At 42.1% G+C, this 24,612-nt stretch overlaps 1 pseudogene; it reads left to right on the top strand.

The window, feature by feature from the left end:
• Positions 1-69: 69 nt before the first annotated feature.
• Positions 70-24,168, top strand: LOC116875646 (annotated as a pseudogene).
• Positions 24,169-24,612: the final 444 nt, after the last annotated feature.

Here is a 24,612-nt window from a genome sequence, read left to right as displayed (position 1 = left end):
CTAGGAAACAGAAGACAAAACAGGATGAACGTGCACTGAACTTTTTAGGAGAAATTCCTCTGAGAGAAAATGGGGAAGGAGCTGGAAGAGACTTGGAGAGTCATCAGAGAACCATACCAGCCTGAGTCCAAGTAAGGGAAGGAAAGATGGAATGGAAACATCTTGGGCTGCAGTGCAGTTCTGAGTTCAGCAAGGCCATCAGGGAGCCCCTGAGCCAGAGTTGTCCAGAAACAGTCCCTGGTTAGGAGCAGCTGAGGGGAAGCACAGCATTGGCAAGATGTAGTTGGCAATACTGCATCATTCCAGATGGCCAACAGACACATGAAAAGATGCTTAACATCACTCATCATCAAGGAAATAACAAATCAAACCACAATGAGATACCACCTCACAACTATCAGAATGGCTAAAATTAACAACACAGGAAACAACAGATGTTGGCAAGGATGCAGAGACGGGGAATCCTCCACACTGTTGGTGGGAAAGCAAACAGATGTGGCCACTCTGGAAAACAGTACAGTATTTTTAACCAAAAAGTTAAAAATAGAACTACCCTCCAACCCCGCAATTGCACTGCTGGGTATTTATCCAAAGGATTTAAAAAATGATGATTCAAAGGGGTACATGCACCCCAAAGTTTATAGCAGCTGATAAAGTATGGTAGATATATGTAAAATGGACTACTACTCAGCCATCAAAAAGAATGAATCTTGCCATTTTGCAATGACAGGGTTAGAGCTCGAGTGAATTACACTAGCGAAATAAGTCAGAGAAAAACAAACATACTGTATGCTCTCACACATATGTGGAATTTAAGAAAGAAAACAGATGAATATATGGAAAGGGGGGAAAGGAAAAAGGAAAGAGGGACACAAATCATTAGAGACTCTTAACTATAAAGAACAGAGGGTTGCTGGAGGGACGTGGGTGGGGGATGAACTAAATGGGTGATGGGTATTAAGGAGGACATTCCTTATGATGAGTACTGGGTATGGTATATAAGTGATAGATCTCTAAATTCTACTCCTGAAACCAATATTGCACTGTATATTGACTAAAATTTGAATTAATCATGCATTTGAAAGTTGCTCAGAGCTCAGACGGTAGATCTTAAATGTTCTCACCAGAAAAAAAAGGCAATTACATGATAGAAGTGTTAACTAACCTTATTTCAGTAATCATTTTACAATATATACTTATGTCAAACCATCATGCTATACCTTTTAAACTTAGACAATGTTATATATCAATTATATCTCCATAAATCTAAAAAAAATAAAGATAAATTTAAAAGTCAAAACTTAAAAAGAAAAAAAAGTGGGCTGGGTTTCAGAGCACAGTGGCTCCCTCCCACCTCAACTGTGTTTCCTGAACACCTGAGAGGCGGGTGCCCTGGCCTTCCAGGGTGAGGGGAGGCTGGAGTTGATAAAGACCAGCCTTGACACCTGTGATGCTAGAACCGGCCCTGCTGGCCTCAACATGAGACAGATAAGGTTTTTAACACCCTTCCCAAGTTCACCAGGAGCCACGACTTGCTTTCAATTCCACACAAAATCCATGAGGACCCATGGGGCCAAGCAATCTTCCTCAATTCTTAGTCATTTTTTGTTTGGCTTATGTTTCGGGATTCCCACCCAGAGCCCCTAGAAAATGTGATCTGAAGTAGCCCCGCTGGAACACAGGGCAGCCCCTGTTCTGTCCTTTCTCCCCTCTCCCACTGGAGCCACAGCAAGCCCTGGGTGGAGAAAGAGGGGCTGTTCCCTGAGGCTATTGTACTAGGGAGATCAAGGCTAGGGTGGGCCATGTGAGATGGTCAGGGGAGAGGGTGATTATGGGAAACCAAAACCAGTATTTTTCTATTTCGTAACTTTGCCAGGCATCTAGCTAGACAGGGGAGAGGAGGGAATTACATCATCTATGATAACATTCACCAAGATTTCAATTTCCAAAGGGAAGGGTTTCTTGAGTTTCTCCCAGCTCTCAGCCCCTCAGGGAGCAAGGGTTAGAGAGAGCCTATCTCTCTTTGACATTAAACTGAGCCTTATTTGCTATGAAAAGGGGCCCAGGCTCCCCTTAACAAAGTTGACTAAAAAAAGCTATGTATTGGCAAATAACTGTTTTCAAATCCCTAACAGCCATCATGAGAGTCCACGGGTACCCGCAGGAGATGTGCTTGACTCAAGAGGTGCATTAACAGAATGGAAAGAAAGGGGAAGTAGGCGGCCCTCGAGACCCGCTTCAACAAAAAGCATCTCTGCAGGTCTTAGCTCATTTTAAAACATCCTTGAAGAAGTTTGCTATCTGCTCTATAAGCTTCCTAACTTATAACAGGAAGTACATTCACAAATTATATCCAGATCATATGGAACATTCAGAAGATTCATGTGGCCAGACAGACAAAAGTAAAGTAAATAACTCTACTGGGAGAGTAAAATAATTAAAGCATTAGCCCTCAAACCAGAAAAAGAAAGTAGGAGGTACTTAATCGGGCTGTTTTTGCATTCATTTATTTTATTGTAAAGATAAGCTTTTACACATAGATAAATAAAGAGACATTATATGTAAATAAAATAATTTCTTCTTCAAACATACATTGGAATTTGTCTGGGTTGGTTTTTTCCATACTCTATAGAACAGTGCTTTTTTTGCATTTATTCCTGGGACCCAAGAGATATGTTATACTTATTGCAGAAATTATTTATCCCATGTATTTGTTAGGTTTGAATATTCATCTATTCTTGAATAGCAGACTGATTGTGACATTGAAATCTTGCATAATTTTTTTTAAAGATTCCGCTTAATAACTAAGCTTAATGTGCATTCAAAAGAGTGTGTGAACTTCACTAGTTCCTTGGCTCTGACTTTGCTGCTTCTTCCCAGTGGAAGTCAAGTGGCTGGCTCTCTGCCTCCTAGATCCTTTGTAGTAACTCGGACTAAAACTCTTCCCCAGGTGGGGGAACACACCAACCGGCCCCCTTCTGGGGGAGAAGGAAGGAAGGACTTGTGAAAAGCCTACTGTGAGCCTAGCATTGCACTGGATTAATGTTTCTCAGCCTTTCTTCACCATTACTCCCTGAGGAACATTTTTAGACATTTTCTTCTAATCACTCCCCTCCCTCATTAATTTTTACCACCACAACTATATCCTATATCTGTTTATGTACTGTATGAATATCTTTATAAATATCTATACCAAAAAAAATGAAACTTTTTCACCCCTTTAAGAACCAGTTTTTACTCCCTTTTATCCCAGTGTGTGGGGAAGATATCACCCCCATTGAGAATGCAAGTACTTAGATGCTCCACATTAATTAACCACTTGATTTGATTTGACTTGATTTGATTTAAGGCAGCAAAGTATCATAAATAAAGTATATATCTGAACCAGACCACCTGGATTCAAATCCATTCAAATACCACTGCCCAGAGGTATGACTCTGAACAATGAACTTCAATGCTCCTCAGTTTCCTCATCTGTAAAATGGGAATAATAATGATATGTACCTAATAAAGGCACTGTGCTGATTAAATCAGTTAATATACATAAAGTGCTTAAAATAGCGCCTAGCACACAGCAAGCACTATACAAGTGGTTGTTTTATTAGCAAATCCAAGAACACTATCATGCATCGTAAGTATTACAAGCTTATTTTAACAAAGAAGAAACATACATTCAGAGAAACATGAAAGCCATTCTCCAGGTGGCAGACTGCCCACTTCTCACTTTGTCCTCACATCACGGAAGGGGGAGGGATCTCTGTGGGGTCTCTTTTTAGGTACATGAATCCCACTCCTGAGGGCTCCACACTCATAAACTAATCCCCTCCCAAAGCCCCCCGCTCCCCCCAGGACCATCACATTGGGCACAGTGCAGTCTGAGCCCAAGCAGCCTCCCTACAGAGACAGAAGTGCTTTCCCAGGAAAGGCACCAAGTGCCATCCTCTCATCTTAGGATGAGGGAAGACATTTGGTGTCATACAAAGTATCCTGGTCTAGGAGGCAAGAAGCTGAGAGCTCCAGGTCCCAGCTAGGAGTTTGGGCCCATCACCCAACTTTCTGGTCCTCAGTTCCTTCACGTGTATGCGAGAAAAGCCAGCTCTACAGGATTCCATAGTGCCACAATTCTGGGACCACGGAGTCAAGGGAGAGGGGGGAGTCATGCAGGCATAAGCCCAGGACCCTGTCAGCCTGCCTTTTACCCACATCTACTTAGCAAGCCCACGCCAAAGCCAAGACAGGCAAGCACAAGCCTTCCCCTGAAACATCAGGAAAGCTGTGCATTGTCCCTGTGCCTCGGGCCCCTGCCCTCCAGGTCAAGACCAAAGGGATGCTCCATCCCCATCCAAGGCCCACCAGCAGAGGAGCAGGGTTGAGTCAAAGAAACCCAAAATAAACTCATTAGCAGACCCAGCCCCTCCAAAAATGCCATGTTTCCTTAACCTGAAAAGACTAAGCAGCAATTAAAGAAATGTCATTAGATCATAACAAAAATGATGGTTTTATGTATATTTGATCTAATTTTAAAAAGCGCTTATGGCCTACAAAGGTCTTAGAGTAACCATCAGGCATTTGTTTTATATTAAGATTTTATTATATTGGAGACGTTTTGTGCATGTGGTTTTGAGTCTTTTTTTTTTTTTAACTTAACATTCTACTGTGAACACTATCCTATGCTTTTAAGTGACTTTGAAAAGCACAATTTTTAATCGCTGATGATGTTCCCTCACGGGGGTAAGCCATCAATAATTTGGTTAATGTCTCTCTTGTTGGATCATTAGGTTGTTTCCATTTTTTTGTATTAAATATAAAGCTACCAGAACGTTCTTGTACAAAGATTTTTGTGTGAATCTCTAATTGTTTCCAAAGGATAAATTCCTAGAAATGGAATTACAGGATTCAAGTGGGTGCATGTTTCAAGGCTCTTGGACATAGTGTCAAATTACCCAATAAAAAGTTAATATCACTTTTTACTCTCATCAGCAGTAGAGAGAGCCCCCTTTTCATCTATATGCCTCAGTTTCCTCATCTGTAAAATGAGGATGATAATAGTGTACCTACAAAGGTCACTGTGCTGATTAAATTAGTTAGTATAGACAAAATGTTTAAAAGAGCGCCTACACTCTGGTCACCTACACTTTTAATTGTCATTTTTCAATATTTGTCAATTTGTTATGTTAAAAAAGTAATGTATTATTGCTTTAAGTTATATTTATTTGATTATTATTGGAGTTAAAGATACTTCCTTACATATTTCTTCTTTTGTGAAGTATCTGTTTATGTCCTTTGCTCATAAAAGGAAAACTTTCAAACCTCCCTCCAATAATGCCCTTTATGACACAAACTAGTTAATGATTCTTAAAACTAATGGAAATTTCCTTAACATAACTTTGCGGCTCAAAAATTCAAATAATTTCTAATTTTTTAAGTTACTTTTATCTTATAACAAGTATCACTTTCTTGCAAGGCCAATAGAAAAGAAAAAAAAAAAAAGCACAGGTTTGATTTTTTTGTAATAACTTTCAGAATGAGCCAGAACTGAATCAGCATATAAACAGTCTTAAGAAGGCTCATCATCTGTTCTTTAACAGGAATAATTGTATGGAAATAGTAAAAAGCATCATCCAAAACTTTCAAACATCCAAACTCTAAGTGTTTCTTCACTGTGGTCCCCCAGACACCCCAATACTCTGAGAAAACCCCTGGGAGAATCCATTCAAAAGGCAGATCCTAAGGGCCTTTCTTATACCCTTAAATAGAATCTCAAATGACTAAACCCTAGAACCTTCCTATTTCACAGCTTCTTGAGTGATCATCGAGGAATTACAATGCTAAATAATGTCTTATTTGCCAGAGTTCATCGTTTGTAATCTGTTTCACAAAAAATAATTAAACCAAGGTTAGAAATTCTTTGTCAGAACTATAATAAATGCCTACCAAACTTAAAGTGTTATTATTTCTGTTAAACACGAATCTCAAGGTAATCTGTTAACTGATCAACACAGACAGAGAATTTGCCCTCGTCCCAGGCCCCCAATTCCAGCTTTGCGGCCTTAATAAGTGACTTACTTTGCTAGGCCTTGATTTCCTTGTTTGTGTAGGGGAACATTGAGGTGCCTGTCTCATAGAATCGTTTCAAGAATTGACTTAGACTATATATGTTCAGTGTCTAATACAATTTCTGCCACCAAAAAAAAAAAAAAGCAGTTGTAATGTCAGTGGGATGAGAATTTGTGCAGCTGAGGAGAAGGAGGAGAAATCTGTCTCTATCAACAGCTAAATATTACGGAACACTACAGTTTATAAACCACTTTCACAGAAATATCTTATTTGACCCTCTGAACATTTCAGTGAGATAGGAAGAAAACATTGTTATTACATCCCTTTTACAGATTAAGGCAACTGAAGGCTGATGGCCGCTATAAAGCTATGTGGTCACTAAGTGGTGGAGCTTGAACTTCTGCCTCTAGAACCCAATATCTCAACACTTGTAAAAAACATAAAAGCACCGAGTTTCCTAGAGACTATAGTCCCTATAGCAATTTTATGGTTGGAAATGTTCTCTAGTGTACTCAATCTAAAGAACACTTTTCAGGCCTTAGAAAGTACAAAAACAGTTAAATGAAAATCAGAGCAGTTAGCATTTTTTCCAGAATCTTCGCCTGTTCTAAATTACATCCAGTTTCTTCAAGAGAGACCATCGTGGCCATGTTCAAAACTTCCGTAATACAAAAATATTCTGGACAGATTTAAAGGACTGCTCAAAATGGCTTCTTCCTCTGAGACCCCACGGCCCCCTCACACTCAGAGCCGTGGGTTCTTTTCCTGGCTCTCCTTACAGCACCCAGCTATGAGCAACCTCCTCCTTTGCTTGAAAGAGTGTTTGCATACTATTCATGGTAAGATTTAGGTCCAGATTAACAAAATGAAAATCCTCTGTCCTGAGGTTTTCGCTAATGAAAACAGATCTTATTTTTATTCAATTCCCTAAACTCCTTAATGCAGAAGACGCCCTCGTCTGCTCCATTTTTCTTTAGGTTTCTCCACTACCAAAAATATTATCTGAAGAATCATAAAACTATGGGGGAAACAACTCATTGAGACGGTAAACAGCATATCACTCTTCGCAGATCGATGCAGCATTTGAATATAGCCTCATTCTGTGTTCCTAGCTTCAAGCCAGGGCCATTCATAGTTCACGACTTCATAATTACCTCCAATTAACAGCTCGGAGGCTGAGCAGCAGAGTGACTGGGAAGCACGGAAAGCTACAAATCTGTTTTGCAGTAGTGTATATTTTTTTTCCTCCCTTGATTTTCTTTATTGTTGTTTTGCTTGTTGCCTATTAGCATACCTCTGGGGAATGTTTCAACGATGTAATGTTAACGAGCAAACACTTGTGAGATTGCCAGCCATTTCGAATGACTTTCTTTCTTTCCAGGGCACAGAAAGGGGGAAAAAAATGAACAGACACATTGTTATGCGGCAAAATAGAATTATGCAGAAAATGCAAAATTATGCACAGTATTATTTATGCAGAGCACATCCCTGAAGAATTCAGGGCATCACTGATTAACAGTAAGAAAGTAGGAATAGATCTGAATATTACTGTCTACTAAAGAGTCTCGTTAATACAAGAACACCAAAAGGGTGCCTGGGTGGCTCAATCATTAAGTGTCTGCCTTCTGCTCCGGTCATGATCCCAGGGTCCTGGGATGGAGTTTTGCTTCTCCCTCTGCCTATAGCTCCCTCTGCTTGTGTTCTCTCTTGCTGTCTCTATCAAATAAATAAAATCTTTTTTAAAAAGGCAAGCTGACAACTGTCTGAAAAAAAAAAAAAAATACATGAACATCATCGGTATTTCACGGCAAGAATCAGGAGTTACTGTCCCTAAGCTTAGAGACGAAATGATAAGGTACCTGGAGGAGTAAAGGAAGTAGAGATTTGGGAAGGCAGGAAGCGTACAAAGACCAGTCAGGGACTCAAAGCTCACTAGATAATAATAACAAAACAATAAAAACAATGGCACTATTATGATCACAGTTAATGTCTACTGAATGCTTGCTAAGTCACGGGCATTAACTCATTTAATCCTAACAACCATTCTTTAAAGTAGGTAAAGTTATCAACCCATTTTGCAGTTGAAGGAACTGAGGCTCAGAAAAAAAGAGGTAACTTGCCTAAAGTCACACAGCGAGTGAACAAGAAAAGACAGAACTGAAACTCTTAAACCTGCTCCGGAGCCCCTTTTCCTCATGGCTGTTAAAGAATGGGGCTCCACCGCTGGAGTGTTCTAGACCCAAGCTTTTATCTTGTCAGGTTTCTAGGCCCTTGTAAAGCTGATGAGAACAGTGGACATTTCCTCAGGAAATGCATATAAGTTCATACCAAATTCTGCAAATAATCTTGAGGACATAAAGTTTTCTTAAGGTTCATCCTTGGCCCCTTGTGAAGACCCCTGTTCTAGATGAAACCAGTAATGAAACTGACACATGGGGTTGATTCTGAACACTCACAGATGCAATAAATTTCTCTAAGTCACAAGACATCATGCTTGAGGTGCAGTGAGAAGGAGGACACGTGAACCATGACCCTTCTTTTCAAGAGAACTTAAGACCATGGCCCTTCTTTTTCCCCTCTGAGTCCATGCTAAGGTTTTGTGCTTGCAATTCTATGTTATCCTTGTAGTTCTAATTTGTGCAACTAGCACTCATTTAATGCTTCTCTTGGTGCCCTCAGTACCCGAGAGCTATTATTACTGATTACAGCAAATGGAAGAAGGGAGGGAGGCACAGAGGGGGGAAAGTGGTTCTGTAAATGTCGCCCAGCTGCAGGACTCCTCCGTTCCCCGGGTCCTCTAAACAACTCATCGTGTCCTCCTTTTTCTCAGAAACTTTATGCTTTCAGAACTTCCAGGTAGAATGGACACCAAACTAATAGAACAATTCTGTTTTCTTTGAAAAAAGTAGTAATTATATCAGCGACTTACTAACATATCCAGCAGACTCATGCTGGTGGAGCCAACAGTCCCCACCATGAGGGGGTTTGAGGGTGACTTCCACTGTGCCAAAACCCAGGCACTTCCCAGAGGTGTCCACAGCCTGAGAGCACCAAGTGGGATGGAATGAGAAACTCTTCCTGCCCAACTCAGGAAAGACATGACAAGGACACTGACGTTTGAGCAGGGTCCTGCAGGATCAGTTAAGAACTGGTCCAGTAGAGAAAGGAGAAAGAGTGTGGCAGGTAGAAGGACAATCGGGAACAAGAGCTTACAGTGGTGGGAGGAGACCATGAGAAGTTCTGAGTCCTGAAGGAAAGGCCAGAAAGATGGGCCAGGCCAGACCATGAAAGGGCACATACCTTGGGCCAAGAAATTAATTGCATCCTTGAAGCTCCTGGTTCTCAAACTTTAGTGTCCATAAATGTTACCTGAGTATTTCTTAGAAGTCCCTGGGCCTGCTCCCAGAGCTTCTGATAACAGGTCCATATTTGACAAACAGGTGATTCTAATGCAAGGATCTTCAGAGCATACTTTAAAACAAACAAAAACAACAAAAACCCTGCTAAAGCAAAGGAAGGGCTGCTAGGAAACTAAACAGTCTGCCAACAGAGGAGCTGTTTTGTACCCACTGCACAGAAGATAACATGCACACAGAAATCCACAGCCCCATTTGGCCACATCCATAGTGATTCCTGAGTGTTACAGTTTCGTCCAAAGACACTCTGCCCTTATACCAGCAGAGAGAGATGGGCCAGAAACAGCCCCCCACCCCACCCCACACACACACATACACAGTCCATTCCCAGAAAGACTCACCAGGGGACAGTGCCAATCATGATGCCTAGCCTTACTAGGTACTCAGTGAGGGCTATGGATAGAATCTCCTCTTTGACAATGGAATACTATGCAGCCATCAAAAGAAATGAAATCTTGCCATTTGCAATGACGTGGATGGAACTAGAGGGCATTGGGCTTAGCGAAATAAGTCAATCAGAGAAAGACAATTATCATATGATCTCCCTGATATGAGGAAGTTGAGAGGCAACTTGGGGGGTTTGAGGGGTAGGGAAGGAATAAATGAAACAAGATGGGAACGGGAGGGAGACAAACCATAAGAGACTCTTAATCTCACAAAACAAACTGCGGGTTGCCGGTGGGGGGGGGGGCGTGGGGAGGGGCGTAGGGACAGGGTGGTTGGGTTATGGACATTGGGGAAGGTATGTGATATGGTGAGTGCTGTGAAGTGTGTAAGCCTGGCAATTCACAGACCTGTACCCCTGGGGCTAATAATACAATATATGTTAATAAAACAATAAAAATTTAAAAAAAAAAAAAGAATCTCCTCTCTGAAAGAGGAAATCTAAACCTCTCATTTCAGCCTTTCAGAAATCTTATAGTAACAAAGACCCAGCTGGTACTTCTACCAGCAAAGACACCACTCCCCAAGATAATACAGGTAAAACAGTGGTCCCCTATAATGGATTTATCCACTCTCACTCTATAAAAGGGTTTTGGAAGTTCTTCTTTGGAGAGAAGCTGTATGATCACAATATCCCTCTAGGCAGTTTCCATCTACTACTGGTTCAGGTGGGAAGACATTGCCCAGATCTTCATACTTAGCTGTGGGAGTCTACTCTGAGTACCGGGGGAGGTGTGGATTTACTCCCTTGTTTATCAGCAGGAAACAGGCATTTAGCTCTCCAGAGAGCTGTTGAGAACCTTTCTTTATGCCACATACACCAGTGAGCACGGGATCCCTCTCAAAGGCACCAAACAGCCTCTGAATGAGCAATGCGTGAGCCACTCCTGAGCTCACTGAGTCTTGTTGCCTTGTATGGCCTTCACTGAGAGTCAAACTTTTCATCTTCATCAAGGAGGGATTCAGCACTCGGTGCCAGGGACCCGCTCTGTGCTCGACTCACCTGCTTAGGGAGTCATCACATCCAAAGACTTGACACCCTTGGCACACCGCTTAGAAGGAATGTACAACGTCCACCAGTCAGCTCTTGGGACCTAACAGCATAAATATTTGCCCGGGGTCACTCTAATAGTCAACTAGTTTCCCCAGAAATGGATCAAGCTTCTTACAAGACATGCGGTGAGGGGAAAGGTAAATACCTTCCCTCTAAGACCATTCAGTGTTGACTTCACTAAAACACTCCATTATTGCACACTGAGTATGAGAAGAGACATGGGGAGGACCCAATTTCATGGTGATTAAGTGCAGAGTAATCGTCGAAATTATTTGCATTTGTCTGAATAACACTCACTTTTAAGACCATATCATTTAAAGCAAATTGTTGGATATTATTTTTTTCTGGCAGCAATAATCAGGTATTTTTCATAAAATAGCTTGCTTGCAAGAAAATCGCCAAATAATGGCAGAAACACACCCAGCTCTAAATACAATGAAGCGTGAGGAGGCCAAGTCAAGATTAAAACGGCTCTCATGCTGTGGAGACACTGAAATGCTGTCTTGCTGTTCCCGGGCACACTGGGAGCCGCTGCTGAGGCACTAATGGGCCCCACACAGTCCTTCAGAGTGGCTTCCTCGCAGGGTGTCTGTAATAACTGGCCTTTGGGGTTTACCAGACAGAGGAAACGCAGGGCCCGGTGCTCTGGGGAGAACAAAAGCTTCTCAGCGGAAAGCTCAGGTCTTGGACTGCTTCCCACAGCCTGTCTGTTTGCCCCCTGGTTCCGGGAGGCCGCACGGGAGGTTCCCTGCTCATAAAAGCCACACCAGAGACCTCCATATAGACCTAAGGAGAGCCGGGGAATACTGGGACCCCAAAGCTAATTATTTTCCTATCGCCACCTTGCCTCCCTTACCACCACCAAAATGAAGGGCCCTTCGGGAGAGTGTCCGATTTTTAGAATGAATTCTTAAGTTATACATCTCCTCGCAACCCTGATCCCATACAAAGCTACCTCCAATGCTTGATAATGACATCTGGGTTATATTTCTGAATGAGAACTACAGATTTAAAACCTCTTCTGATTCATTTCACACACTGCTTTTGCATTTGTCTTCAGTTCAGTCCACAAGGGTGTGCTGAGTGTCTGAGTGTACCCCTACCTCCCCCAGACCACTCAGATCAGAGCCAACCTCTCCTCGGGTGGTCAGGCCATCGGCAAGCTTGCCCTCTTCCTCTGTCCAACCACATCCCCTCCCAGTCCTTGTCAGCCACCCTCCCCAGAAGAAGCTCCAAACCATCAGCTCACCACCAACTTTGAGGTGTCACAAAGGTCCTCCAGTGTTCCTTCTGTCCTCCCTGTGATGCAGCATATTGGTACCCAGGCCTATGTCTTCCCAGAAACTCTGCCCAGACAGTCCCCTTCCTACTCATTCTCAATTTGTTCCTCTATCTCCTCCCAAGTGCTCCTCTTGATTCATCCCACATTCCCCCATGTCTTTGCTGAGGGCTGCTACTCTATAAGGCTCTGTCCCTTCTGATATTTATCCCATTGAAATATCCGATTTTCCTCTTTGCCTTCACATAAGTATAGCTTCTTCCAAATGGGATTTAGAGTTTGCAAAAGTGGAAACAAGGTCTCTTTTGCTTCTTGCTGTGGATTCTACTCACATTCTTCTAATGCCCACCATGTGACTGTCACGCTGTCTCTTGAACGATCAAAAATGGTACTTACTCTAGAGCACACACCAAATAAATAAATAAATGTCTGTTGGTTTAATAAACAAGCTCAGGAATTTTAAGAAACAAGACAAACAAACAAAGAAAAGCAGAGACAAACTAAAACAACAGACTCTTGACTACAGAGAACAAACTGATGGTTCCCAGAGGGGAGGAGGGTGAAGGGAACAATGATAAAATCATTGACGGGGATTAAGGATGGCCCTTCTCATGATGAGCACTGGGTAAGGTAGAGAATTGCTGAATCACTGTCTTGTATACCTGAAACTAATGTAGCTGAAACTAATTCCAGTATGTCAACTATACTGGAATTAAAATTTAAAAAAAAATAAAATAAAATAAACGCCCAACAAGCTCATTGGATTCCATAGCTCGTTCTTATTCCTATAGGGATGAAAAGCCTAATAAATTTGTGCACATCCACTCTGTACATATTTTTAACCTAGAGTATGCCATCTCTGCATGAGCAGGGATGATATCATTTTAAGCCTTGAGCTTGAAACTGCCCACCATGGCAGGGAAAAGAGTCTGACCAACACCAGTCCAGTCATCCCACTGGATGGGATGAGCAGAGGGGATGAGACTCTGACTCCCCTGGGACCCTTTGCACTTGGTGGGATACAAAGCCAGCTTAAGAATCTGGCATGAAAGACGCACAGTTCCATGCCCACTGAGCCCCCACAGGCCCTGATTCCCCAGGGATGCTCCAGAACCCTGTCTGGCCTCCTCGGTGAAGCAGATAAGGGAAGGTTCTCCTGCAGCTCCCCACCCCAAGCTTATGCTTCTCACACCATACACAGACACACACCAGCTGTCCACTGAGGAGACAGCCATTCCCAAAAGTAGCCACATCAGAGAAACTTCAGGAGCACACCAGCCCTCAGGACAACCCTGGGAGGCCTACAAGGGAGCAGATATTTGCCGCTGACGTGCCATCTTTCCCCAATCCAAGCCATTCCAGGGATGACAAGGGACAATAGATAAACCAAATGGAATTTAAAATCCTGGTACCAGGACCTGTGTGACCTCAGGCAACATTGCTTAATATCTCTCTCTCTCTCTCTCTCTCAATTTCCTCATCTGTAAAATGGGAATTCTAATAATGCCTACTTCCCTGAATGTGGACAATTAAAATGGTCCAAACAAGTGACACAGTCAACACAGTGCTGGTCACTCTGTCAGGGATCCTGATTATTATCACTAACTGTTATCACTGAAATCCAAATTTGGACTTTTCCTCTGTTGTCCCAAATGGCCCCATGTCAAGAATCCATTCTCTTTTCCCTTCCTACTTGCCCACTTTCATCCTTCCATTTTCTCTTTCATTTCCCCTTTCCTTCACTGTTTCAGAACAAGCCCTGAAATTACATTTGAAACAAAAGGCAGTCATGGCTCTGTGTCAGGCCTGACTCCTGGTCCTGTATACCACCCCACGGCTCCACCGACTGTCCTTTCCTCACACAGACAACCTCACTTCATTTCCTTTCCATCACCATCATCTCTGCACTAGACACCCTTTAACTTCTCAGAAAACAGGGCACGGTTTTCGAGATTTTCCCTGTGTACCAATTAGGAAACTGCAATCAAAAATTTTCTCATCCAGCTTGTTGGAAGATAATGAAGCATCCCAGTACCTTCCATGTTGACCAAGATTCACCCAGAAAGTAAATTATTTTAGAAAAAGAGGATGTCTGTGTATGTGTGTTGAAAAAAAATGGAAACTTGTCTTTGTTCATGTGAAATGCTCTGTATTCAATGAAGCTGTCTGGGTTCTATTTTCTTTCTTAAGAAGTAAAGTACAATACAGAACATTTGTCTGGGTTTTCCTGGAATTTGGTACGACTGTGGATCTTGCTTTATTCTCCATTTACTGAATCTTTTGTTATTAATATTTTAGTCCTTCAGTATGTTTCTGTTGTACTAATGGAAAGCATTTTGCCCTCTAGAAGCCAAAAACTACATCTAATAGCTCTGTTAAGATGCCCTTCAGTAAATTAGCAAAGAATATAGCTTTATCTTTTATTTATTAAATAATGAGACTGCTTTCATAAATAGCACTTTTCCTCATCCAGTGTGTACTTGAAAAGACTCCACGGGTTGAATAATGTCTCCATACCCTACTGTGACAGGCAGAATAATGGCCCCAAAGATGTCCCTATCCTATTCCCCAGAACCTGTGATATGTCACCTTAGAAGACAAGAGCTGTCACTGAAGTTAAAGACTTTGAAACGAGATTATCCTGAATTACTTGTTCGGGCTCAATCTAATCATATGAGTTCTGAAAAGTGGAGACATTTTCCTAACTGGTGAGAGAGACACAGATACAACCACAGAAGAAGGGCCAGAGAGATACAACATAAAGACTCTACCCACCATTGCTGGCTTTCAAAATGGTGGAAGGAACACCAGCCAAAGAATGCAGGCAGCCTCTAGTAGATAGTAAAGTCAAAGAAACATAGTCTCCTCTAGAAGCTCCGGAAAGGAAGGTGGCCTGCCAATTCTTTGATCTTGGCCCAGTGAGACCTTGATCTTGGTCCATGTTAGACTTTAGAACTACAGAACTGTAAAATAATGACTAGGTACTGTTTAGTCCACTAAATTAGTGATAATCTGCTACAATAGTAATAGAAAATAAACACATCCACTCAGAACTAACCCTTTTATTTTAAAGCCAATAAGAATGTGAGGTTCTAGGGTGCATGGGTGGCTCAGTCAGTTAAGCATCTACCTTCAGCTCAGGTCATGATCCTAGGGTCCTGGGATTGAGTCCCACGTCGAGCTCCTTGCTCCATGGGGAGCATGCTTCTTCCTCTGCCTGCCACTCTCCCTGCTTGTGCCCCTTCTCTCTCTCTGTCTCTCTCTCTCTCTCTCTCTCTCTGACAAATAAGTAAGTAAGATCTTTAAAAAAAAAAAAAGAATGTGAGTTTCTTCTAGCATTCTAGAGAGTTTCTATTAGAAATAGACTGGGTTTCATTTGCACTTCTTTGCATATGGTATTCAGTTGCTGGTATGGAGTCACATGAATGAATGAATGAATGAATGAAGAATGAATGTGTAGTGACTGGATATTCCAAATAGACACACAAAAAAAAGTTGGAGAAAAAAATAGACAATGTACTAGTTTATAAATTATAGAAGTTACGAACTGTATGATCATTAAGGAATATTAAGCCAGTACCAAACCAATCTGCCAAAAGAGAGTCTTGATCCCTTCATTTGGAATGATTACAACTATAATTAGGAAGTCAATATGCGGGCTGGTATTATTTTGCTAAAGACATCAGACAATTACATAATTTGATGGTCTACTGTGGCAGAATAGTACTGCTTCTGTTAATGAACAGAGTAAATTCCTAAGCAAAATTTTTTGTCAGAAACTTGGTTAAAATAAGAGACAGAGGATTCCCCTAAGCAGAAAAGGAAAGGTTTAACTTATAAACACCCTGTTGAAGTAGCACTAGGATGAAAATATAGTGAACAAACATAAAGTTATTGGTCTCAGATCGTCCCCAGCTTTGGGTGGGGGAAAGGAGGGTGCTGGGGTGGATGGGAAAGATTGATAGGCTAAGTTGAGAATACTGACGTTCCACCTCACAGAGGGAGTCACCATCGATTCGATTAGATAGAAGCATCTGGAAGCTAAGGCTATTTATTTCTTCAAAATGATACAAACTCAAGCCCAGCATTGCACAATTTATATAGGCTTGAGGTTTATTTTTTTTTCAACACTGCTGTTGCAATAGATCTTCCTTTCCAGAAAATTCCATAATCAAATTATCAGCATATATTATGAATTCTAAAAATTAGATACTTGCAATGGTGAAAGAGTAAACAGAAGCAGCCCCAGTTAGATTTTAGATTCAGTGAGGTTTCTGCAAAATTGGCTATGTAATGTGAAAATTCCTGGTTGCATTCACTCTCCTCAAAAGCCAACTAAACTCACAGAATTGCAAGTAGCAGCTCCCCCTGAGGTTCACAGTACAAATTAAAACATTACAAATTTGAGAATTCCACTTTTTCCATTAGGTGCTATGTACCAATCACATTTTATTTTTTTCATATTTGATAAATTGACAGATGACAGAGCCCATGATGAAAATAGTGATAGGTCTCCCTAATTGCCATTCAAAGTAAATTAATATATTCCTACCTTAGCCTTCTTTCAGCAAGTACAGTCAAGTATTCTCATTAAACTCGGATAAAACAGAAAGGCATCTTCTGTGTAGTTTTGACTAAATATAATCAGAACATGCACCAGAGAGATCAGAACATATGTACATCTGGATACTTCAGAGTCAGTGCTCTTTGACTGCACACTTACTCCCTTCGTTTAGGATAAAATAGTGGTTTGGCCGTGATTGTATTGTCTCAGCTGAGTTTGTATTAAGTTACTAACATCAGAGAAAACTTCTACTCAGCCTGACTTCTCTCAAACCAGATCGAAAGTTCTCTGGTTATAGCTACTGTAAGTCTCAGACACTCAGACGGTGATTCCAAGTCCTGAACTTTCTATTTTACTATCCCCAAAGCCAATAAAATGTCCCCTAACCTATAATATTTCTGTATCTAAAAACACCTTCTAGCTTCACACTCCCAGAGCAATACAAAAGTCTTGCTACAGGAGCTGAAGACATGGCATCACCACATTCCTCATCCACTTGTCTCCTTCGATATGGAAGAGTCTTCAACATAAGCCTCTTCAGAACAAAGTTTCAAATCAAAGATGATCCATACAATATCCAGATTCACTAAAAATTAAAATAATAGATACAAATGGAACAAATTCTTTACTTCTATGCTTGGAAGACTGCTCTCAAATTACACAAAATCCATTCTCAAAGATTTTTCAAAAGATACTAAAGAAAGCCATTCTTCCTAGACTGTCTCTTAAACTTGAACATGTGAGTTTTCTCATGATACCTGAAGGTAGTCCAAGTGAAAAGGCATATTTAGGTCTTTATACTTCTGCTGGGTTCCTTTTCCATCCACCAGCTCCCTCATGTGAAGGACAAGATACCAAACCAACAGTGAAATCAGGGAAGTCAGAAGAATAATAACAGACCTACTATATTACCAAAGATGTTTGTAAAAAGTGGGAATGCAAAGGGAAGCAGCAAATTATGTAAGCAATTACTAAGATATGAAAACTTAAGTTTGGGAATAAGCCTGGTCCCCTGGCTGCTCCTGTTTCGGCTTTGGTACTAACAGTCACTGAAGCTCCTTAACTTCCACAGCAAGAGTCTGAAACCAGTTCAAGGCAGATGAGACTGGTATAGTGTACTACAGGCCAGTACACTACTGGTATAGTGTACTCAGGTCTAAATGCCACATCTGCCAATTACTGGCAATGATTTAATCTCTCAAACCCCAGTTTCCTCATCTATAAAGGAGAATAAACAGGTCTAACTCACAGGATTGTTACGAAGATAAAAGCATACCAGTGTATCCACATATACTGGAAAGTTGTAGTGGAGTCCATATGAAACATGGTTTATGTGAGAAAAGGATTAAAGAAAAGAGCTGAGTGAAGAAATTTCAACAAGATCAGGGATCCCCAGCAGGATGAGGGGAAGGCCAGACAGGATGCTTCTGGTGGGAAACTCTGAGGAGGATCACAAGAAGTTGAATGTAAGCAGAAGCAGTAATGAGTGATTGTTACAAGACCCGGAGGTGTGACCACCATTTGACCCCAATCCCAATGTCAATTGGGCTGGATATAGAAACAGAGAACTAAAAAGGGTGTTGCAAGCATGGGGCTCACTCACCCTCCATGTTTAAGAAGTTAGCGAGAGAAGCAAAAAGCTAATCAGCTGAAGCAATAGAGCTCCACTGTCTGATCCTACTGTGTCCCAGGGATCACTGAGCTGTGACTGACATGAGAAGGGGCTGATGTCTGGGGCAGAATCCCAGGGTCAGTCCATGGGAGGAATACCACGAGGACCATGGGGCTTTCAGGGGTACCAGCACCTGAACGTTTTAAGAAACAGATAACTGGGGGCGCCTGGGTGGCTCAGTGGGTTAAGCCGCTGCCTTCGGCTCAGGTCATGATCTCAGGGTCCTGGGATCGAGTCCCACATCGGGATCTCTGCTCAGCAGGGGGCCTGCTTCCCTCTCTCTCTCTCTGCCTGCCTCTCTGTCTACTTGTGATCTCTCTCTGTCAAATAAATAAATAAAATCTTTAAAAAAAAAAAAAAAGAAACAGATAACTGACAACATTCAAGCCACACGGACCACAGAACCTGGCCTACGGGACCCACTGGGAGACAAGCTCCTACTTGGGAAGCACCAGCTTATACGCCCTTCACAAATGCTCTCACAGGAGGAGTGTAGGACAGAAATTGAAGACCTGACCCCCCTTGATGCTCCACATGCCCATAATCTCTCCCAACATTAAACTGTTCTTACAAAATAGCCCCAACATTTTGTAGCATTCAAAGATGGCACCACAATGCCATCCAGGTAACACAGGTGCCTGGATGAATAAACTCAGGTGTTCCTGTGTAGTACAGAAGGATGTCAGTCAGTCGTACTGAGTGCTTAGAGCCCATCACCGGCCAAACAATGTAGCTGCTCTTCACCACATGATGAGCCAAGTAGATAAACACAACCACAGGACCTGTGCCTCCGAAATGGCAGGAAGGGTGAAGAAGGCACGGATTCTTGCTCCACTCTAACATATCCTGTGACCTGGGGAGAGTCCTTCGCTGGGCCTCAGTTTTCTCATTTGTACAATGAGAAAGTTCTTTCTAGCACCTTCCACCTATAGATCAAGGATTTGGGGTTTGAAGCTTCAGCCACTATTTCCTGCTATAACAAGATTCAACACCACATCTGGGACCACAGTGAAAGTCAGGGGAAATTGGCTCTTTGCCCAGAAATGGTCTGGAGTTGATCATGGGGTTCCTCAATCCTGGAATAGGGGGTTGGTGGTGAGGAGGCAGACATTTTCCTCTAGTGTAAGGAAGCATGGTGATACCATCTGGCAGCAGAATGAAGAATGTGGTTCTATTTCATCCTTGTACTTCCTCCCCCACTCTAGTCCAAAGCTGCCTGAAGTAATGACTGACTTAGAAAGAAAGTACTAGAAGCCAACATTATTTCAATTAAAACTATCAACAAGTCTAAATGTGAGGAATGTTTATTAAAAGGAAAAAAATTAATTCTGCAATGTGCCTAAAATACAGATTGTCTGCAAAGTGGCCCATGTGGTATAAATACATAAACTTTATTACCTAGTAAATTTTGTGTCTTAAAACTCTTGGCAGGAGCCTTTATTTGACTAACCCACACTTTTTTTTTTTTTTTTTTGCCTTGGCTGGCCCAGATATAGAAGAATTAGTGCCACTGAATAACATATTTGGTGCTTGCTTTTTGTAGTAGATACATTGTTCTTTGTACTATTCTAATGCCTTGTCATATAACTTAACTGCCACCTGAACAAGGAAGCAACTGTTCACATTTTTTTAATACATCTTAGCTGAAGATTCAAACTAAATTCAGGATCATTTGATTCTTTGATTCTCTATCCTCTTTGATATATGTGTTTATACTATCAGCACAGGAATGATTATTTAAAGTTTGATTTTTTCTGAAATGTATTGTCTATTGAGTTCAATGAAATGCAGAGCAGTATTTCAACATCTCACTGGTTTTGAAATTTGGATTCTGGTTGGCAAATCTTACATTTCTTTCCATTTTCTTTGAAATGCTAAGAAACCGTGTGTGTATGTGTGTTTGTGTGTATTCTTTAAAATTTATAGTCAGCTCTGAAATTACAATGTAATAGCTTTAAAACGGTCCAAAGTGCCTCTAATGGGAATGAATTATAATGGAAAGTATCAAGAAAGGCTCTGAGCATTATTTGGAAAGCAGCTTTGTTTCTATCTTGGTTTATCTTTTGCCAATGGCCCCATTAGGGTATCACTCAATCAGTCTCTCTGCTGGATAGCAAGTTTACATTCATCCATGCACTAACCAGTCAAAGAAGTATAGAAAGCTCTACTTGGGTAGAGCCATGGTCCCCTTGAGAAAGGAGAAGCTTTCTGTTAAATAGTTTCTAATTCCACCACTGCTAGGGATGCCAAATGGGAAAATTCCATTGTCCTTTTCACAAAATGTATTTCGTGCCTCTTCCCTTGCCCCTTCTGTAAGAGCTCTATGGAGCATCAAGACAAATGCCCTCTTCTAAATGAATGAGAAAATATTTCACACCACAGGGTGTGATGAAGTTAGCGGCTACTTAATTCTTTTCCCTTCCAGAAAGGCATGTACCATTTTAACGGTGCACTAAAAAAATGTAACAATGAAATTAATATAACAGTAATCACTTACAGTTATGAAGTACTTATTACATCCTGGACTCAGCTACTGTTTCTGATACATTGAATGAGCTCCTTTAATCTTCAGGCAGATCCACACACAAACTCTAGGCGGCGGTATAGTCCCAATTTGATAGATGAGAAGGTCGAGTCTTCTAGTAATGTCAGAGGATCAAATTAAAAAGAAATCAAGTAGAGGGGCACCTGGGTGGCTCAGTGGGTTAAAGCCTCTGCCTTCAGCTCAGGTCATGATCCCAGGGTCCTGGGATGGAGCCCTACATCGGGCTCTCCACTCTGCAGGGAGCCTGCTTCCTCCTCTCTCTGCCTGCTTCTCTGCCTACGTGTGATCTCTGTCTGTCAAATAAATAAATAAAATCTTTAAGAAGAAAAAAAGAAAGAAATCAAGTAGAGCCAAGTTCTAAGCCCAGTCTGATTCTAAACTGGCACTCTTAGCCCATCCTATATGCTTGACAATAGAGGACATTTTAGAAAATCAACAGGTGACTTGGAATTAGTGTAAAGAAAAAGCAGTGTTGCTTAAATCACTTTCTGAAGAAGTCCTCTCAAAAAGAAACCTGTCTTGATTATGCATATGCCTTAATTTTTTAAAAAAAAAAGTTAATATTTAGTAGGTGCATAGTATGTGCCAGGCATTTTTCTAACTATTTTATATGTATTATATGGATCCATATAACAATTATCATTTTAAGTCATTCCAATGACCATCTTCCAGATGAGGAACCTGAGGCAGGTAGAAGTTAAGCAACACAGGGAAGGCTACACACCCAGTGTGGAACCAGGTGGTTTGGCCCTAAAGCCCAACCTCTTAACATGACCCTAAGCTATGGACGTGCTCGCTAGTGAAAACAAAATCCTAGGGACAGCACCTGGGGAAACAAAAGCCAGACAATGAAACAGCAAAGCTGGGTCTACATAAGAAACTAACAGGTATTTAGGAATAGGGCAGAAGACAAAGAAGGACCCAGAATCATCTCAACAACCTTCTACCCAAGTCCAAAAAAAAAAAAAAGATGAACAGATGAACAAGAAAAATCTGAGTCAGGAAGAGACAAAGGACCACTCAAAATGGAGATGTGTTATATTTTATTTTAAGTTGCTTGCTAAGTAACCATCCCATGACACACAGAGCCTTGAGAGGGGGCACTTTTGGTACCACTGAAATCATGATGGTGTCTGCAGCATGGAAAAGGGCCAGCAGACACTGGAGATACAATGCAAAATGTCAGCTGAGATGCCTGGGATAAATGGAACCATCTTTCATTGATCTATAGAGAGGAGATGACCCTCCACAAGAGAATGGAGACTGAAGCCAATTTCATTCAGTCTTAATGGACAATCCCATTGCAACCAATGGAGGAGTTGGGGACACCAAGGCAGCTGAAATCTGGGTTGGGTTAGACTGAAAATCTTCTGATTGCTAAAATTAAATACACTCATTCAGTCAGTAGTTATTGAAGGCCCACTGCCTGCCAGGCTTTGTTTAAAATAATAGGAACACAACAGTGAGCAAAACAGACTCGGTCCCTGACCCCTTGGAGTTTATAATCTAGCGGAGAAAACTGACAATTAAGCAATAACATGCAGTGCCATGTGATAGAGGATACAGTAAGGGCACACCAAGTGCCAGGGAGCAGATGACAAAGGGCCCTACACTAACCCAGAAGATGTGAAGCTTCCAAGGAGGTATGTTTATGCAGACAGGTGGAGAAACCACTGAGGAGAGTCTGGAAGGAGCCCTGCATGAATGAAAAGGAGGTCCCGTCTGGAACTTCACTCAGGAAAAGGAAAAATAAGGGGAGCAGTGGCAAGAGATGAGGCTGTGGAAAGAAGGCAGAGTCGGATCACCTGGGGCTTGGAAGCCATGTTGAGCAACTGGGGGCAATAGGAAGACAATCCGTGTGAAACAGGGTGGTGATAAAACCAAATGAAAGCTGCACGTTTTAAAGTTTATAAAAAGATAGGTGAAGGGGCGCCTAGGTCACTCAGTTAAGTGGCCAGCTCTTGATTTAGGCTCAAGTCATGATCTCAGATCTAGCCCTGTGACAGGCTCTGCCCTCAGCACAAAGTCTGCTTGAAATTTTCTCTCTCTCTCTGCCCCTCCTCTCCCTCCCCAAGCCCTCCCTCCACTGGTATTCTCTCTCTCTCTTTCTCTCTAAAATAAATAAGTAAGTCTTTAAAAAAAAAAAATAGATGAAGAGGGCATCAAAATTGGGTTTCATTTTCCTGAACTGAAGATATGTGGTATTTTTTTCAGTTGACAAAGATGTCACTCTTACAGTGAGATTTATTCTCAGTCATCTATAACCATCTTCACATAGGGTGTAAATTTGCATGGTGCCCAACAGCAAAGGCCATTCCCCATATAATCTGGGGACTGAACCCACCGTTATCACCCTTCTGTCTACTGTGTTGACTCAGATTCCACAAAATTATTTTATTTATTAAAAATGCACCTTCAGCCCCCCTGGGGCTGAGAAGCCGGACAATGAGAAGCCCTGAGGAGTCACAGGATATCAAAGCTCTGCAGAAAGACCTGGAACAGTTTGCCAAGCTCCAGAAGCAGAAGAGGATCACCCTGGGATATACTCAGGCTGATGTGGGTCTCACCCGGGGGTTCTCTTTGGGGAGGTGTTCAGCCAAACCACCATTTGCCGTTTGGAGGCTCTGCAGCGCAGTTTCAAGAACATGTGTAAGCTGCGGCCCCCCTGGAAGTGGGTGGAGGACGCTGACAACAACGAAAACCTACCGAGATATGCAAAGCAGAGACCCTCGTGCAGGCCCGAAAGAGAAAGCAAACGAGTATGGAGAACCGCGTGAGAGGCAACCTGGAGAACACGTTCCTGCAGTGCCCAAAGCCCACTCTGCAAGCAGATCAGCCACATTGCCCAGCAGCCCGGCCTTGAGAAGGACATGGTCCGAGTGTGGTTCTGCAATCGTCGGCAGAAGGGCAAACAGTGAAGCAGTGACTATTCCCAACGAGAGGATTCTGAGGCTGCTGGGTCCCCTTTCTCAGGGGCACCAGTATCCTTTCCTCTGGCACCAGGGCCCCATTTTGGTACCCCAGGCTATGGGGACCCTCAATTCACTACACTGTACTCCTCAGTCCCTTTCCCTGAGGGTGAAGACTTTCCCTCTGTGTCTGTCACCACTCTGGGCTCTCCCGTGCATTCAAACTGAGGTGCCGGCCCTTCCCAGGAGTGGGGGCCCAAGGAAGGGGAAGAGTGCGGGAAAGAGAACCTGGGGTTTGTACCAGGGCTTTGGGATTAAGCTCTTCATTCACTAAGAAAGGATTTGGGAATACAAAGGGTGTGGGGGCAGGCAGTCTGGGGGGACTGGTTGGAAGGAAGGTGAAGTTCAAGGATGCTCTTGTTTTTAATCCCCACATCACTTTCTTAAATAAAGAAGCCTGGGACACAGTAAAAAAATAAAAATAAAAATAAATAAATAAAACAACGCACCTTCAGGGGTGCCTGGGTGGTTCAATCAGTTAAGCATCCAACTCTTGGTTTCATCTCAGGTCATGAGATTGGGCCCTATGTCAGACTCTGTGGTCTGGGGGGAGTCTGTTTCAAATTCTCTCCCTCTGCCCCTCCTCCCACTCTCTCTCTCTCTCTCAAATAA

Source organism: Lontra canadensis, unplaced genomic scaffold (genome assembly GCF_010015895.1).
Source record: "Lontra canadensis isolate GAN:19392208 unplaced genomic scaffold, GSC_riverotter_1.0 scaffold42, whole genome shotgun sequence".
NCBI lineage: Eukaryota > Metazoa > Chordata > Mammalia > Carnivora > Mustelidae > Lontra > Lontra canadensis.
Note: the sequence above shows the minus strand (reverse complement) of the source record. Positions and strands in the feature narration are given on the sequence as shown.